At 32.2% G+C, this 18,463-nt stretch overlaps 2 pseudogenes; one reads left to right on the top strand and one right to left on the bottom strand.

Moving 5' to 3' along the window:
• Positions 1 to 1,585: 1,585 nt before the first annotated feature.
• LOC142644550 (putative disease resistance protein RGA1) lies at positions 1,586 to 4,090 on the bottom strand (annotated as a pseudogene).
• A 5,459-nt stretch (positions 4,091 to 9,549) lies between these two features.
• Positions 9,550 to 17,774, top strand: LOC142642129 (lysine histidine transporter-like 8; annotated as a pseudogene).
• Positions 17,775 to 18,463: the final 689 nt, after the last annotated feature.

Below are 18,463 nucleotides of genomic sequence, written 5' to 3'. Positions count from 1 at the left end.
TGCTGATAGGATAGGAATCAGGGCAAGTAACTTGACCTAAACGTGGAAGGTGAAGATGAAGCAAAAGAAGGGAACATAAGGAAGAAAGACACCATTATACTAGATCCATCAGAGAATCTGTAGAGAAAAACACTATAGCAATAAGAACTAAACTTGTAATCAAATTTAAGAGAGATATATACAAGAACTATTCTCCTCAGACTTTTCTGAGGGAGATTTTCTTTGAATAATACTTGTTTATCTTTGATCTCTTATCATCTGGATCTATTATAATTGTTGTCTAACTTATTAGAGCTTAGTTTTCAACCCACTCTCTACAAATTCATTGTGTTGGGCTCTTTGGGCCTTAAGCCTTTTACCTTTTGGGCTAAGGATCCAAGCCACACCTTTACAACTAGCATGTCAATTTTTCTCTAAACCTAATCTTTATATATCATTTACAATTTTGGTTTAAACTAGAAACAGCTTTTCGTGGTAAAGAAAGTTTATAATTTCAAATACAAATATTACTCCCTTCAATGTGAATTACATATTTACACCCCATATTTTCTAATTAATTAAGCCTGTTATTATACATGGTTCTTATTGATTATGAGGAAGAATCATAAAACATGAATATAAGAACAAATGCTTAGACATACCAACCTATTGATATCTCTACTTTATACACAAGAATGTTATTAAGGGAGTAGACACATCACTTATTTTATTACATCTCTTACTTTGAAATTTGAATTGCAATGACATATATGTATATTTTTTTACATCATTTAGGGAAAATTACAATAGCATAAATATTTATTTATTTTACATCACTTACAAGAAAATTAAATAACAGAAGTACTTATTTATTTACATCTTGTAATCCAAATTGTAATGTAGAAATTCTTACAAATTAGGGATGGAACTTGTGACTTTGAATTGAGAAACATTCATATTCTATTGGTTGTGGCTTGTGTGTTGAACTCCTGAAATGAAATTTGCAATCAATAGTACATAAGAAACTTACAGTAAGAATAATACTATGATCAATGATTATACAAAACATAAATAAATATTTAATATGTTCATTCAAGATTCTAGGTGCTAATGCCTTATTGCTCAAACTTCAAAACACAATGTTCTACCACCGCACGCTGTTGATACGATGGTCACTCAATAAGTACAAATATTTATAGGCTAAAGTAAAATTTCTATATTGTAAAAAATAAAATTAAGTAAAATAAAAAACATATTGTTTCAAAAACAAGATTTGATTCCTCCATCAATTAAATAGGATTCCATGTTTATTTTTCTCTTTCCCTTTTTATTTTTTATTTTTTATTTTTTTTATAGTGGGGAAATTAGGTGACGTGGGAATAATAAATATTTAAAATACAGCTTAAGTTTTGGAATTTCAATTTCCTTCCAAAAAGAGATTTTTGGTTTTATAATCTATTTGGATAACAGGGGCATTAGCTTCTTTTTTTTTAACCAACATTCAAAGATTGGTCTATTAGTATTAGATCAATAACCATTGTTAAGCATAAAAATTGAAAACCATAATAAATACCTCATCTTCCTTCTACTTTCTAGAAGTATTTGCTTACGACATCTTCTCTATTGTCAACTTGAACCCATTGATTTCAATCTCTGGTACATGATCAATCTTGGGAAAATATTCTTTGCATTTTCTACTCAAATCAGGACAATGTACAATCCCCAACTCTCTTAGTGAAGTGAGAGCTTGCATCCCCTCCGGGAGAGATAACAGCTTAGGACAACTAGCAATCCCAATTGTTTGAAGTGACTTCAGTCGTGGTAGCCACTCCGGCAAAGCTGTTAAATTTTTACAATATCCAATCGCTAGCATTTGTAAAGTGTTTGCAGATCCTTGAAGCCATTGGGGCAAAGCCCCCAACTTTGGTAATTTACCAATCATTATTTTTTTGAGGCTCAACTCAAGATCCTGATTTTCTTCTCCCTCCATCAAACTTAGTTCTTCACAATCCCAAATTATTAAGGTCTCTAGCGCAGTTAGGTGTTTGACACTGAGTGACAAAGAGGTCAAACTTGGACAAAACGCAACAATCAATTTTCGAAGATTTGCGAGACAACCATCCATCCCTTCAAACAAACATTTTAGACTCAAACATTCATATATAATTAAAAATTGTAGATAATTCAAGCAACCTGATGCCTTCTCTGACAAGCAAGTATGCTTTGTTGTAACTATCATTAACTTGAGGTTGATTATGTCCCTTATACCTTTGGGCAACCGTTCAAGATTGATGCAATTTTCAAGCAATAAAGTTTGCAAACTATGCAGCTTGCAAATGGAATTAGGAAGTTGCTTGATTTTGCGATTATCTGATAGGTCAAGATATCTCAAATGTTTCAAAGTTCCAACAAAACTTGGCAACACCTCGAATGATGATTCCCTCAAATCAAGCACCCGCAAGTACTTAAATTTTGATATGCATACTTCAAGTAAGGACATTGGTTGAGTAGTTTGGAAAATAATGGTTCGAACTTTGCTCAACTTCTCTAATTATGTTGTAACTTCTTGGTCATTGTCCAAAAATGTCAAATGACAAGCTTTTGCAGCAAGAGTGGACTTCTTGGTCACTACTGAACACTCACCTTGGGCAATTGAGAGTGCAAGATCATGGACAAGATCATGCATTTTGAAGGTAATGCACTCGAATTTTTGCACATTATCATCTTGAAAGAAAGATCTCAACAACAACTCCTTGATATACAAGTCACCAACATCTTCTAAATCTTGATTTGTATTGACTAGGGATTGAAGAATTCCATATGCCATCCAAAATTGAATCAATTTAATACTATAGAATACATAATTCTTTGGAAAAAGATAACAATAGGCAAAACATTGCTTCAAGTGAAAAGGCAATTGATTGTAACTAAGCCTTAATGCAGGCAAAATGCCACCATCTTGTTCTAAATTCCATATCTCATTATCTCTCACAAATTTCCATTCATCTTCATCAACTTTTGAATAAAGTATACCGGCTATAGTCTTTATTGCTAATGGGATCCCTTTACATTTTCTAACAATTTCTTTTCCAATTTCTAAGAGGTTTGGATATTGATCTTGTCCTTCCTTAAATGCAAATTTCAAAAACAAAGACAAACTATCCCTTGGAGGTAGACCTTTTAGGTTGTATGTGGGAGCAGTGCTCGTAATAGTAGCAACAGAGCTATTTCGCGTTGTCACTATAATTTTACTTCCAATGCAACTGCCAAGTAACAAACCTATCAGTTCAATCCATTTGTTATCATCTTCATTCCAAACATCATCCAAGACAAGAAGAAATTTCTTATCTTTTATATGTTCTCTTAAGTGAATTTGCAACTGATCTATGCACAAATTCTCATCAATTGTAACATTTGCAGATTTAAGGATTTCTTGTATTAGAGTTGTAACGTTAAAATCCTCAGACACACATGCCCACATTCTCAATTGAAAATGACTAACTACCCCTTCATCGTGATACACCAACTTGGCAAGTGTGGTTTTCCCCAAACCTCCAATTCCAACTATAGGAATTACACTGACATTTCTGTCAGCATCTTGCTGCATCAAAATATTTATAATCTGTTTTTTGTCATCATCCCTACCGATGACAATCTGAGGAGGAACAAAGAAGTGGGACATGTGACTCATTTCCTTCTTGTGCATTGTTGTATTCCTAACTTCAAGTTGTGCAGCAAGATTGAATTCAGCCTTAAGTGCTGAAATATCATCCACCCTCTCCCTAATACCCTTGATTTTATGCGCCATTTCAAAACGGAGTACAAATGGATTAGAAACAGAAAAGAAATAACGCACCTTTTTGCAAGTGCTTCTGCATCTCTTAACTACTTCCTTTTGCAGAACTCGATATTGAAATTCGTCGAAGAAATTCTCTCTCTTCATTACTTCCTTCTGCAGAACTCGATATTGAAATTCATCTAGGACATTCTCCGCATCATTAAGGACGCCTTTGAGCTGTCCTAGCCAAAGGCTCAGCCTATGGTTACCTGCTTCCTTCTCCTCAGCATCAAAGAGTACGGCCTTAATGGCTAACATGGTGCTCTCAAGCTTTTTCAGATCGCTTTGAACGCCCCATGCTGAGCTGAGCTCCTGGTTAATAAGGGAACGAAGCTGCTCCAGGATCTTCCCTGCGATGACATTGGCTGTTTCAGTCATGTTCTCGAGTTGGTTGAATGGAAAGGAAGTTGATAGCACTCTAGTAAATCAGACAATGTCTTAGTAACAGTTTTTATCACCAAAATCTATGTCTTGGTGGCAAAATTGTAAGTAGGTGCAATTGTTGCTCAAAGGATCATGACTTGGCACACGATTCTTTCTTAGGCCATTGGCAAAGCATGGAATAGAAATGACTACAGATTGAGACAAAACTATATCATTACAAAACCTTCTCCGAGGATAGTTTGCCTTTAGGTGTAAGTAAATTAAGAGTTCAATGCATGCTCTAGGAATCTCATTCTTTGTCTGAAATAAAAAAAGGTGTAGAAGCCGTGACATACTATAAAAAGAATGGTGCATTTCGTACCAAATATTGTTGGATCAAAAATTGCATATGCTCATAATGGTTTATTACATGGAATTAACGCCATGCAAGATTTTGACAACTTGGAAATGAGATACACAACCAAGAAGAATCAGCCTTGCCCAAAGTGGGTTCGTACATGCCTTCGCAATTCCTTTGGAGGGCTGACTTTCTTTGTGGCTGTGGCTTTGCCATTTTTTGTAAGCCTAGCACTTCTAATTGGAAGTATGGCATTACCTTTGACATTTGCTTATCCATGTTTCATGTGGATTGCGATGAAGAAACCTCGACCAAATGGTGTGGTTTGGTCCATAAACTTGGGACTTAATTGGTTGCTTTGGCATTGTCTTCAGTATTCTAATAGTTATTGCAGCGGCTTGGACCTTAGCTGACAAAGGCTTAAATGCCAACTTTTTCAAGCCTTAATGACATACATTTGTAAAAAATTAATTAAACCAATTAAACTTTTGAAAGAATATATATATATTATCAGAGGAACCACCTAAAATCAATAAAAGTTGAGGTGAAAATCTTGTATTTATCAAGCCAAGTGCCTACTTGTAACTCAGTTGCAGTGCTTGATCTATTTTATTAGGAGAACTGGAGTTTAAATTCCACCATTCCATTTTTGTAATTATCAAATATTTTATATATATATATATATATATATATGTACATACTGTGGGTTCGTTTGGATACAGCTAAAAACTGAAAAAAAACACTATAGTAAAATAAATTTTAAATATGTGAAAGTCACTGTTCATGAGCCTAAAGTCACTGTTCATGGCCAATGAACAGTGATAGACGCACATCCAGGAAAAAAAAAAAAAAACTAAAATGCAGACGCACTGCGTTTCAATCCAATCCAAACATTACGATAGCACCCGATATTATTTGATACGTTGCATGGGTTCTTTGTATTAGTTTAGTGGTCGATACGCTATTGACTGCATTGGCCTCACATAGTAGGAAAACAGAGATTCAACAACTTTCTAAATGATAGATATAAAGCTTTTCATCTTATTGACAATCTAATTTTTTATATATAAAAAAATTAATTTCATATAATTTATATTATTTTTCTATGTTTCTTTAGTTACTTACCATCTCTATGTTTGCTGTTTGCAATTTTTTAGTATTTTCAATTTTTTTTTTAAAAAAAAATTAGGTTAGTAGTGATGGAGCTTTGAAGATGGGTGATGCGCAAATGTTATTGATGCAAGGAATAATTGTTAGTAAGGCTGTCCATCCCACTCGCAAACCCGCCCAACTCACCCATACTTGACCCATGACAACTCGACCCGATTGCTCCGATGGTCAAACGCGGGTCTTGAGCTCCAAAACCCAATGTCAGCAGGTCGGTTTCGGGTCCCCTCCTTCAAAACCCGTGAAACCCAACCCGCCCAAAGACATCAAATACCTGCAAATTCTTAAGCCTTCCGATGAGTTTTTCAGCTTGATTTGGCAGATTTTAGCGACCAAAACAATCAGATTCGGCATAGATGCACCAAATCTAGCGATTCTTGGCACGATTGGGGGAAAAATCATCAGATTTGATGAAATCTTTGCCAGATCTAGCTAGATTTCATCGGATCTTGGACGAATTAGGCGAGATCTTGTAGATTTTTGCCTTTTTTTGGTGGTTTCTAGCGGGTTTCAACTTCACTCAAAACCGATGTCACCCAATGAGAAACCAACCCATGAAACCCAACCCTCTTACGAGTTAGTTGCGGCTGAGCACAAACCTGACTCTCCTGACCCTTGGATACCTTTAATTGTTAGTGTCTAGAGGTCTCTACTTTTGAGGAGATCTATCCAACTCTAAGGTGGATGAGATTTTTTTCCGTATAGATCCTACCTTATTCATGCGTCTTTTTGGGGTCTTTTATTTGAAAAATAATTAAGTTTACTAAGATGTCTACTAAAATAGTCCTTTAAACCAATAAAACATTACCACTTATTGATTGGGAAGAACACTTTAACAAATTATCCAATAGACCTAATAATATCACCTTTTATAGAGGACAACTAAGGTAAAGAAAAATAGTCATGTGGTAAAGAAAAATAGTAGATCCATATAAAAATAAATATTCATTAAAAGAAAATATTCATTAACTAGTCAATCACAATTTTATATGTTATTGTGATTGACTGGTTAATGAATATTTTATATTTACTTTTAAAAAGGCCGAAATATTACTTTTGGTGGAATCTTCACTTTAATTGTTTAAAACACACAAAGAGAGAGAGTGAGGCACATATTTAGTTTTCATTAAGGTATTGCAGTTTGAGTTGGTTCGTTTTGCCGTTTGTGTTAGTTTGGTATTGCTTTTGGTAGTTGGGTTAAATTGGTTTTGGGAATATTTTCTTCAAAATTCATGTTATAGTTCATTGGAATCCTTCAAAAAAAAAAAAAAACCATTTTCTTGAAACTTCCGTGTTTATCTCTTTGTGGTTGTTTATTTTAACTTTCATAATTTATCGTAATCATTAATAAGGGAATTACAGGAGAAATATAGGTCATTTTCTTACAAATCTAAAATAGGCAGGGTTCATAACTTCATATTGAAATTGAACCCAGATGAATTGCAATGTGAGTTTATCATTATTCCACAAATGTTTGTCAAAATGGAAGGGCAGTAATAAATTGAAGAGTGAGTTGATGAAAATTGTAATTATAAACTCTCAATTCCTGTTTACATGGTTGGTAATTGGCTAAGTGATTTATTTGACAAATAACATTTATTTGGCAAGAATGTGTAGCAGAATTATTGATTTTGAGATATATAGGATGAGTAATTGATTCTAACATGAATGCAGTTTGTCGTTGATAGGCAGGAGACACGAATCTTCACAACCCCTTTAAAGACTTTTGTCCCATGTTATACAAATAAGTTACTGAAAATACAATGTTTAAACACACAACATTGGGAGGTTGGTGGGACCAATTTTGGTTGATCTACTTATTTTGCTAAAATAAAAAAATAAAAAAATTTGCTGAAAGTACAGTAGATAAAGATAAAAATCAGTTGAAATAGTATAATGAAACTCATGAATAATATAATAAAACCTATAAATAGTTGTAAAAATAAACTGAATAATAAAATAAACTGGCAAAATTAAGTCATGTCAAACGCACACTACTTATGCAATTCAAACGAAAGTCGTACAATCAAGATTAATATTGTCAGTGTAATTTTTTTAGCCAAATTTTAGTGCTAACCTACTTGCCAATGTAATTTTAAGTAAAGATTAATTGGTTCTATATCCATTATGAACTCAAAGCTATTATATTGATAAACTATAATGGGCATATCTCTTGGTTGAATTCAATGGTTTGTCGGTCATAATTAAACAATTTTATCATCTGATATTTTATTAAAATTTGTAGGAAATTTCTGTTGATTTTGTTAGAGTTCATTTTACTTTCATAGTCCTTCAAGTGTCCTACAAACAACTTGCATCCAAATTTTAATGTTTGTGGATGACGTACAACTTTTGATTTTAACTAATTCACTGAAATGTATTGGGATTTTTAATATTATATATATTAATTCTATTATATACTATTCAAACATTTTATTAAAATTATCATATTTTCTTTAAATAGTAAAATATTTCTATCTATACTATTAATATGAGGATTCCTCCTTTTTCTTCTTCAATTTGTAGCATATCAAAATATCCTCATACAAATTTTGAAATAGCATACCCTTTAGTTTAATTTTTTTTTTCCTACAAAAAAACAAAAAATGTTAAAATAGTAATATTATCTCACATGCAAAAGGGGAAAAAAAAAAAAAAAAGATCGTTATTCTCACCATCCATTTGTATTCAAATATCTTATTCCTATTTATATTTGTTATCTATTTGCATTCAAATACTTCAATTATCTTTATTACAAAAAAAAAAAAAAAAAAAACCTACATCATGTAAAAAGTAAAACTACTCGTTCTTATCCTAAAATTCCTATGGTTTTTTTTTTTAATTCTTTAAAACATTCCAAAATTTTTGTTATCCAAATTCTATATAGTTATCATAAATCTTCATCCATCCACACTAACGTATATCTTCTTTCTTTTGTTCAAATCTCAACAAAAAAAAAAATTACTTATCACAATTCTTATTTCAATCAATAAATTCAAATGCCCTATTAGATTTCAACTTCTAACGGTTTTTTATCTTATTTTCAAACATTATTCCACGACACATTACCTTATTTAAAAAAAAATACACATAGTTATTTATATATCACTTTTAAGCATTATAACTCTAAAAAAAAAAAAAAGCATAATTGTATGCATAAAATGCATGTAATGAGTCTAGTTGTTTTATAGACAAGTACAATCATAATAAATGCCCCGTATTAAAATATTTAGTTTCATATACAAACACAATTATAATAAATGTCTATTAGTTATCATAATTTCCAAATTTCTTATTTAACAAAAAATATATTCGCTCTATTTGTTTTCATAGTATTGTTTCTAGAAAATTAGTCATTTTCTAAAAAATGTTTTTTTTTAAATTATCTCATTTTCCTATATTTGGTAGTAACCATAAATGAGTTGAAAAACGATATTTTAACTTCCCTTCTTTAGTTTATTGTGAGATAGAATTGTTTTCAAAAAAAAAAAATTAGTAAAAAACAATCTCTAAAAATAAACTATATTTTTTATGTTGGTCAAAGATAGTTTTCCTTTGACTCTTTTTTTTAATGCTACCAAACACTGAAAAACACAGAAAACTATTTTATATAATGTTTTCTATCGAAACAAACGGAGCGATTATGTCAAACTTTCATGCACTTATATATTGCACGGGTTACTAGCTAGTTTTAAAATAGTTGCTCTATTAGACAACAATCATAATCCCATATAGCTTGAGTCTCAAAAAAAAAAAAAAAAAAAAAAGAACCAGTATAGCTTCTTCTCAAAAAAATAAATAAATCTCATATAGCTTTTGAGCTGGAGAGAAGAGGACGGTATCAATGGGAGAAATGGTAGAACAAGATTATAGACAAGTCATGGCTCTTCCACCTTCATCCTCCAATGCCATATTCCCAGCAGAGCTAATGCAAACGATAACCATTATAGATGGTGATCCCTCAAAGAGTACTAAATCTACAAATTTCCAAGGTCGCCAGCCGAATCCACAGGAAGATTGGCTCCCCATCACTGAGTCCAGGAATGGCAGCACCTTTTCTGCAACGTTTCATTTACTCTGCTCAGGAATTGGATTGCAAGCTCTTTTGCTTCCTATTGCATTTGCCTCACTTGGATGGTAAGCTATCTTTTCAATGATTAAGTTGCCATGATTAAAGTCAATTTTGCTGAACCAAAGTCATTGTTCAAAATTGATCCAAGTGAAAAAAAGTGGCAGTGTGAATTTGATGACTAAGTCAAGCTCTAACAGACTGTAGACCTTAAATGGTTTGCTCAAGTGCTTGAAAAAGAATCACTTCACTGATATATGATGTTTAATTGTATTTGCTTTTAGCCAATATACATAATATATTCAAGTTATAAACTAAAATTGTCATTTTTTATTTCTATCCAAATGATCCCTTTAAATATAATTTATTGTCGAGTATAGGAAGAAATGGAATTTAGAGTACCCCAAGGCCGAGAATAAATTTAATTGATCATAAGTAGCTACATTGGCACAACTTAGGGAAAATTTTTTGTTTATATTTATTTGTCTAGTAATCTATCATACTCAACTTAGTCTTTTAGGGTAGGTTTCTTTGGAGGTAAAATAAGATAGATGGAAAACTTTAGAGAGAAAATCGAAAATAAAACTTTTTCTAAGTGCATTTGGTTGGGCAGGAATGAAAGAAAATAAATAGTAGGGCCTGAGTATTTTCTCATCGGACCCACTAAAAAGTTTTCTCCTCAAAATGGAGAGAAAACTAAAGGAAAAAAATGGAAGTGTTTAATGGACAAAAATCCTCATGTATACATGCACATGTGCAATTCGCCCAATTCCTTTATTTATTTCTTTCTTTTTTTTTTTTCTTTTTTTTTTTTGTGCTTTCGTGGGTAGTTTCCTCTTCCTTTTTTTTTTTTTTTCTTTTCCTTTCCAAGACGTTGCTTTTTTTTTTCTTTTTCTTTTTTTGATTTTATAGGCTGTGGGTGTGATTAGGGGTGGCAAAATTGGACACGACCCGCGAACCCGACACGACACGACACGAAATTAGCAGGTTATGAGTTGAGACTTAATGGGTTAGTGTCATATTCGGGTTGACACGATGAACCCGTTTAATAAACGGGTTGGGTTAGGGTTCAACCTATGAAACCCGTTTGACCCGTTTAATTAAATGAAATTTTACCAATATACCATTCAAACTATAGGTATATAAACTTATTAGTTGTTGTAGTTTATTTTCTTTAACGTATTGTGATTGATTATTTATGATATTGAAATATGCTTTAGTTTTGAATGATTATTTGTGATATAATTACTCATTAGTTATGAATTTTATATTTAAAATATTTATTTGCTTGTTTTTCCAGAAATGTTTTTCTTCATTTTGATAAAATTAGATAAACAGGTCGACACGACTGACCCATTTAATAAATGGGTCGTGTTAGGGTTGAGAAATCTTGACCCGTTTAATAAACATGTCGAGTTAGTGTTAACCCATATAGTCGGATACGTATGAGTTGACACAACACGAACCCGACACACGAACACGAATTGCCACCCCTAGGTGTGATAGTTGTTTTGTTTTTCTTCTTCTTTTTCTTTTTGGTTCTTTTTTTGTTTAACTGGACATGAATTTTTTATACGATTTTTATTTTTTAATAAATTGGGTGATTGCTTTTTTTTTTGGTTATTTGTCACTTTTTTGTTTTAATTGATCATCAATTTTTAACAAGGGTGTGTGAGTAAATTTATACAAACTCAATTTTTTCATCTCTCCACTTTTCTACTCTCAACTAAACAAAAATAAGAGAAATTAAAATATTTTCTATCCTCCTACTTTTCCATCCTCCCACCATTTTCTATCCTCTCACATTTCCACCCCTCCAACCAAACGAACCCTTAAATTTGACAGATAAACAATCCTAAGCTCAAAATATAATATTATGTTTGGGAACAAGCTTATGAAAATTTAAGCTTCACTTATATATGTAATATGAATATAAAGTGAAGTTCATTAATCTCACTAGCGAATGGAAGGGGGGGCAAAGTGGGGCCATGGCTCCCCTATTTTTATGAAAAATAAAATACTAATATTAATTTTTGCACATTACCCCCCAGAAAATAGCGTCACCATTGTTAATCTCAAATTTATTGAGAAGATGATAAGATAGATAAAGTTTCTGGTTGTTTAATATATTCATTTGGTTATATAAATTATCTAGTTCATGAGAAAAATTTATGCATATATGTTATAAAAATAAAGTTGATGGCTAAGAGTCTTGTAACTCAATTGACACCTCTTATTGTTTCCAATAGAGACATTTAAGATTCAAATCTCCATGTTTGTCTCCACAAAATATTGCTTTGGTCATATAAATTGTCTAAAGGTTTAAATAAAATGATTGTTGCTGAATTCGTTTTCATAAATGAACCAAGCTTAAAATTTGATCTAACTTGATAACAAACTCAAACTCAACTCATATGTACAACACAATATAAAAAAACCATACTTTTTTATATAGATAGATACGATTTGATTTTGAATGTATGTCATCCACATTATAATAATTTCCCTTTATCACTCTTAAATTTTTGAATACTTGATTTAGCTAAAATGCAATCATATATTATTAATTTAAGAACAATTTTATATTCAATTTGTCATAAAATATTGTATTTATAGAGCAAGATTTAATAGCTTTATTTTCATCTATGACAAAAAACATATACATTACATTACTCATTTTTCTCAATATTTGAGGCAATTTCGCGTGACACTTAATTTTCATCTTCTGTTCATGATACTTCTTAAAAAATTGAAAGGTCTTCGACTCTTAGGTGATGTTTCCTAGTTGACTCCACACACCGGCACTGTAGACCTAAATGTTGATGATATATAGTTTTTTTAGGATAAATTCCATTAACATATATGCCCTGAAGTTTGGGCTAATGTCATTCAAGTTCAAGACTTTTTAAAACTGACCAATTAGTCCAACTTAGTCCCTTAATACTATTAGACAAATTATTCATTTTTCTTAACTGTCTTAGGGACTAATTAAGTTGGCACGCTATTAGACCAATTAATCATTTTTCTCAACTATTTTAGGGACTAAGTTGGCTTTAGGGACTAAATTGATCAATTTTTAAAAGTCTTGGACCGAATAACCATTAGCCCAAACCTCAAGGTATGTTAATGGAATTTCTCTTTTTTATGTTCATTTATAATATTAGGTCAAGAACATACATTTCTCACATTTAACAATGTCTTAGAGATTTTATATATTAGAACAGTCACACAAACTTATTCAATATAGTAATGACTTATTAATATATATTATATAGGAAAAAAAAGTCTTCAATATAAAAATGTCACTTCTTTTCACACATGAATAATAAACCAGTTTCACTGTGAATTTGAATTTACTATTACTAAAAGTTTAAAAGTTAGGTTTTTAATTAAATTCAATTATGTGATTGTCTTATTTTGATTGGTACGATAGAATATTAACCTATGATTTTTGTTTTAGGCAAAACTTGAACCCCAAATTTCTTATATAACGTAAACAATGTTATCATTTTAATAACAATCAAATTCAAATATGTGATTAAATTAAAGGGTAAAATACAGTTAACATCCCTGAAATTTGGTCTAATATTAGTCAAATTCAAGACTTTTAAAACTGCTTCCAATAAGGTCCAAATGCAGTTACTTGAAGAAATTAAAGTCCTATCATTTGATTTTAACTTCATTGGTTGCAGGGCATGGGCTATCATATGTTTGTCACTAGCATTTGTGTGGCAGCTCTATACCATATTTATTCTCGTTGGATTACATTAATCAGTTTATGGAATTCGCTACAGCAGATATTTACAACTTGCAAAAGTTTCTTTTGGTTAATTAGTGCAAGGAGACTTCTTTAATTCTTTTTTTTTTTTGGGGGAGGGGGGGGGGGGGGGTTAAAAAGTGATTTAATAAATATTGTATTAATAAAATTAGTGTTAATAGTAGACCTATATGAAAGTAATATTTTACCAATCACAACTTAACACCTTAACAAATATTAGGAATAATCATATTTCAAAATTAAGACTTAATGGAATTTGGTCAAATAACATATTACAAAGGAATTAAATCACAATGTTTGGCTAACACTATGTTAATATATGCAGGTCCAAAACTAGGGAAGTTTCTTGCCAAATTCCCATTGATGTACACATCAGGAGGTACGTGTATCCTTCTGATTATCAATGGCGGTGAGATCTTGGACCTCTTATTTAAAACCATATGTGAACATGAGGCCACGTGTCATGTCAAGCCATTATCAGGTACAGAGCGGTTCTTGGTATTCATGTGCATGGCAATACTTATAGCCCAACTACCCAACCTAAACTCTATGGCTAAGGTGTCTCTAATTGGGGCAACTACAGCTATTGGATATTGTACTTTGATTTTAGTTCTCTCAATCACTAAGGGTAGGCCTACAGGCATATCCTACGATCAATCTGATGCAATGAAATCAAACATGAAAAAATTCAGTGATATGTTGAATGCACTTGCGATCATTGCCTTCGCATTTAGAGGACATAGAGTGTGTTTGGATAGAACTTATTGTTGAAAACTGAAAACTGAAAACATTGTAGCAAAATAATTTTTAAACGTGTAAAAAGTACTGTTCATGCAAAAAATTACTGTTCATGGCCAATGACGCGCTTGAAAAAAAAAAAAAAAAAAAGAGACCAGACGTGGACGTGGACGTGCAAATGCGCTATCCAAACGTCCTCATAATGTTATCCTTGAGATACAGGTTAGTATCCCTAACATCCTTTTCCTTTTCAAAGTTTAGGGAGCAGCAAATTATAATTAGTGTGTGAAAGTTTTGTGTTATGAGTTGTTTTATATGAAAACAACATTTGAATCGATAAAAAATCTCATATCCACTTTTAATGTTCTTTTTTATGTTCTACCAATCATAATTTTTTGTATCTAATTTTTTTTTTATTTTAACTTTGATTGTTTTATAAATAAAAAAAAAAAAGAAAAAAAAAAGGAATGAATATATGACAAGTTGTTACTAAAGAAATATAAAGTGGAACACTGCAAATAGAACTTTATTCATGTCAAATTAATCATTACTTACCATCTAATCAATTAAAAAAGAAAGTAAATCTCTACTCTTTTTTTTGGTTAGATAGGCTTCCACAGTGAGTGGTCAGCCCATTGCCACTCGAACTAGCCTGCAATATTGCAGGCCAGGTCAAGGTTAAATAGTCCCTAGGCCCAAATTTAGGACCCAAAACGGTTATTGGGGTACATGGTGCAAGGGCCTCTAAAGAAAAGGAGCCAACTTTAATCCAACTACTTAACAAAGCTCAGCCCAAAGTTATAACCTATGTTCTACAGTAACTTATAAGTACAGGCTAGGTTGCACGGACACGCCATTTTTGGCGATGTGTCCGTGTCCGACACATGTCGAACATCGGAACCGGTACAATTCGCCGAACTCCAGTGTTCGAGTAGTGTCTGTTTTTTTTTTTTTTTTTTTTCACTTCTCCGACACGGCGCCGACGTGGCTCCGACACATCCGACACGCCAGCAGTGAAAAAAAAAAAGAGAAAAAAAAAAGGAAAATCACAGATTTTGACTAATGGACTTACCAATACCGCTGATTTCATGATATACCCTAAAACAAAAGTCTGAGAAGTGAGAACTCATTAGCCCAAAACCCACCTCTTAAGCTCTCACCCACCCTCCCTCTAACCTCTGCCCGCTGTGCCGTTGCCCTCTGTCCCTCGCCGGAGCTAGATCGGGCCGATCGGCGAGCTCCATCCCTGTCCCTTCCGATCTCTCTCTCTCTCTCGGCATGGACATCTCAGGTCTGACCTCTTGGCTTAAGCTTCTCTCTGTTTTTTTTTTTTTTTTTTCTTTCAGATATTTGTTGCCCATTTGGTTGGGTGAATGAGACGGGTTGCTTATTTAAGTATTTAACTTATAACGCTATTTTTTGTTAATCCCACTCTCACAGTCACTGTGTGTCCGTGAGAGTGGGATATATATATTATATAATGTTGTTACATTAATATTATGTGCCATATAATATAATGTTTTTTTTTTTTAATCCCACTCTCACAATCACTTTTATGTTTCTAGTTTGATGTTGAATGTAGTCTATTTAAACTTTTGGTTTGTACTCTAAACATTATATGTATATTGTTGTATTACTTTGGGTGTTAATTTGCCTATTTGTAGTTCTTACATAATTTAAATTTTAGACATAAACGAATTTTATGTCTAAAAATATTAAAAATATGCCTAAATATAAATTTTAATTAATTATTTAATTGCCGTGTCCATGCCGTGTCGTGTCCTTGTTTTTCAAAAATTGCCGTATCGCCGTGTCCGTGTCCGTGCAACATAGAGTACAGGTTATGCTATCATTTTGAGTTGAAGAGGGAAAAGGTTAAGTTATTTTGACTGATTGATGACTGATGACAGAAAAACATGACCTTTTCCCTTTTCAACTCAAAATGATATCATAACCATTAACATGTTTTTTTTTTCTTTTTTAAATGTAATTTGAAAAACTAACAAGTAATACTATTTTTTTTTTAATATAGCAAAGCAAAACACACATTTGTCATCTCAATTTCAATGTAATTTTTTGTTAATTTTTCTGTGTACTGTTGCAGGGAACATTGCCTTCAGATCAAAACCAAACATCCTATAAGCCAATGTGCAGAGCAGTGACAATATCATATATAGTGATCGCCATGAGCCAATTTCCCCTCGCAATAGTTGGATTTTGGGCCTATGGAAACAAGGCAAACACATTTTCTTTTATTGAACTTGATGAGATTTGCAGCATATCATTCGTGATGTTTGCATCAAACTAGTGTCCATTTGAAATGACTGATGAATATTGCATGATTTTAAAACGGTACATTTTTTCAAAATCTTTTTTTTAGGTGCAATTTTTTCAAAATAAATTATACCAAATGAACATGATTACAGCGTGTAACTTATGTTATTGGATATCTTATTTGTGAATGGGTCTTTATTACACATCATAAACAAGTTTGAAATGCAAAATTCTTGTATGCGTCCGACGCATGAGATATCGTCTCAGCTAAAATGAAAAGGGTAAACATAAGGTCACTGTTAATGGACCATCGTATATGTCCCAAAAAAAAAACTATCATTATAATTTATATAAAAAATAAATAATTAAATGAGGAGGTTGTCCAGTCTCTTCATAGTTCATAGGGAGAAGCTGAATTCGAATCCCCCTCCCTCACTTACTTAAAGAGAGAAGAGCAACATTGAGTCATTTAAGTTCTAATCCCCATTTGATCTCATTCATGTAAGTCTTATAGATTGTACTTGTTATTACTCTAGTATATTTGTGAAAAATGTTAAACCATCCAAAATTGAACATGTTACAATAATCTGTACTCATCAAAGATTCAAAGTAGTGACTAGTGAACAAATTTCATCAAAATATATATATATATATATATATATATCAAAGTAGTGTACAATCTCCTTATCTAAGGACTTTTTTTTTTTTTTTCAATGAATGTCAGGTACCTTTTAATGGAGGACTGTTGAGTGCATATTCACAAATCCATGGACCCAAAACCTCAAAGTTAATGATGGGCTTAATTTACCTACTAGTATTGGTGAACCGTTTATGTACATTCCAAGTTTATGCCATGCCAGCTTTTGACAACATGGAAATGAGCTACATAACCAAGAAGAAGAAGCCATGCTCAAAGTGGGTTCGTACATTGCTTCGCATTTTATTTGGAGGGCTGACTTTCCTTGCTGCTGTGGCTTTGCAATTTTTTGGAAGCCTAACACTTCTAATGGGAGGTATAGCATTGCCTTTGACTTTTGCTTATCCATGTTTCATGTGGATTGCAATGAAGAAACCTCGACCAAATCGTGTGGTATGGTCTATAAACTTGGTGCTTGGTTGCTTTGGCATTGTCTTCAGTGTTCTAATAGTTATTGCAGCGGCTTGGACCTTATCTGACAAAGGCTTAAAATCCGACTTCTTCAAGCCTTAATGATAGATACATTTGTAAGAAATTAATTAAACCAATTAAACTTTTGAAAGTATATATAGCGTATGCATTATGGATTAATTATAAGAATAGTCGCTTGCGTTAACTCCAACAAAGGTCGAGGAGAAAATTTTGTATTTAGGAATTTTATATGTCAAGTGCTTTGTAACTCAGTTGCAGAGTTTGCTCTCTTTTATTAAGAGAGTTAGGGTTCAAATTTTCCCTTTATTTTTGTGACTTGTTCATCTATGAATGAAATATTTTAATTTTTTATAAAGATAAGAGTTAAAATTCACATATTTTAACTTTTTTAAATTCATTTTCTTTTTATTTTGTACCAGCCAATATGTCAATACTAGTGTAAGGACACAATTCAAATTTTCAAACTATGACTGGAAGGAAATGGGCTTAAAATGCCTTTTTTTACAATAAAATTTGTAGAGGATGGGTTTGTAATCTAGATTTCAAGGATGGTTTAGATGACAAGAAAAAGAACGGGCTTTGGGCCCAATGGCACAAAATAAAGAGTTGTTTACAAGAGTAAGACTGAAAATTTCTCTTCGGACACAATCCGAACATAATTTATAATAGTACTTCCTAAAGTTTGGATATAATCATATACTATTGGCCCTTTTTCTTACTGAAAAAGCCTCTCCCTTCTTCGTATGTCTTCCCCTTTATTTATACTTCTT

This window comes from Castanea sativa, chromosome 7, assembly GCF_040712315.1.
Source record: "Castanea sativa cultivar Marrone di Chiusa Pesio chromosome 7, ASM4071231v1".
NCBI classification, from domain to species: Eukaryota; Viridiplantae; Streptophyta; class Magnoliopsida; order Fagales; family Fagaceae; genus Castanea; species Castanea sativa.
The sequence above is the reverse complement of the archived record's forward strand: the minus strand, read 5'-3'. Positions and strand labels throughout refer to the sequence as shown.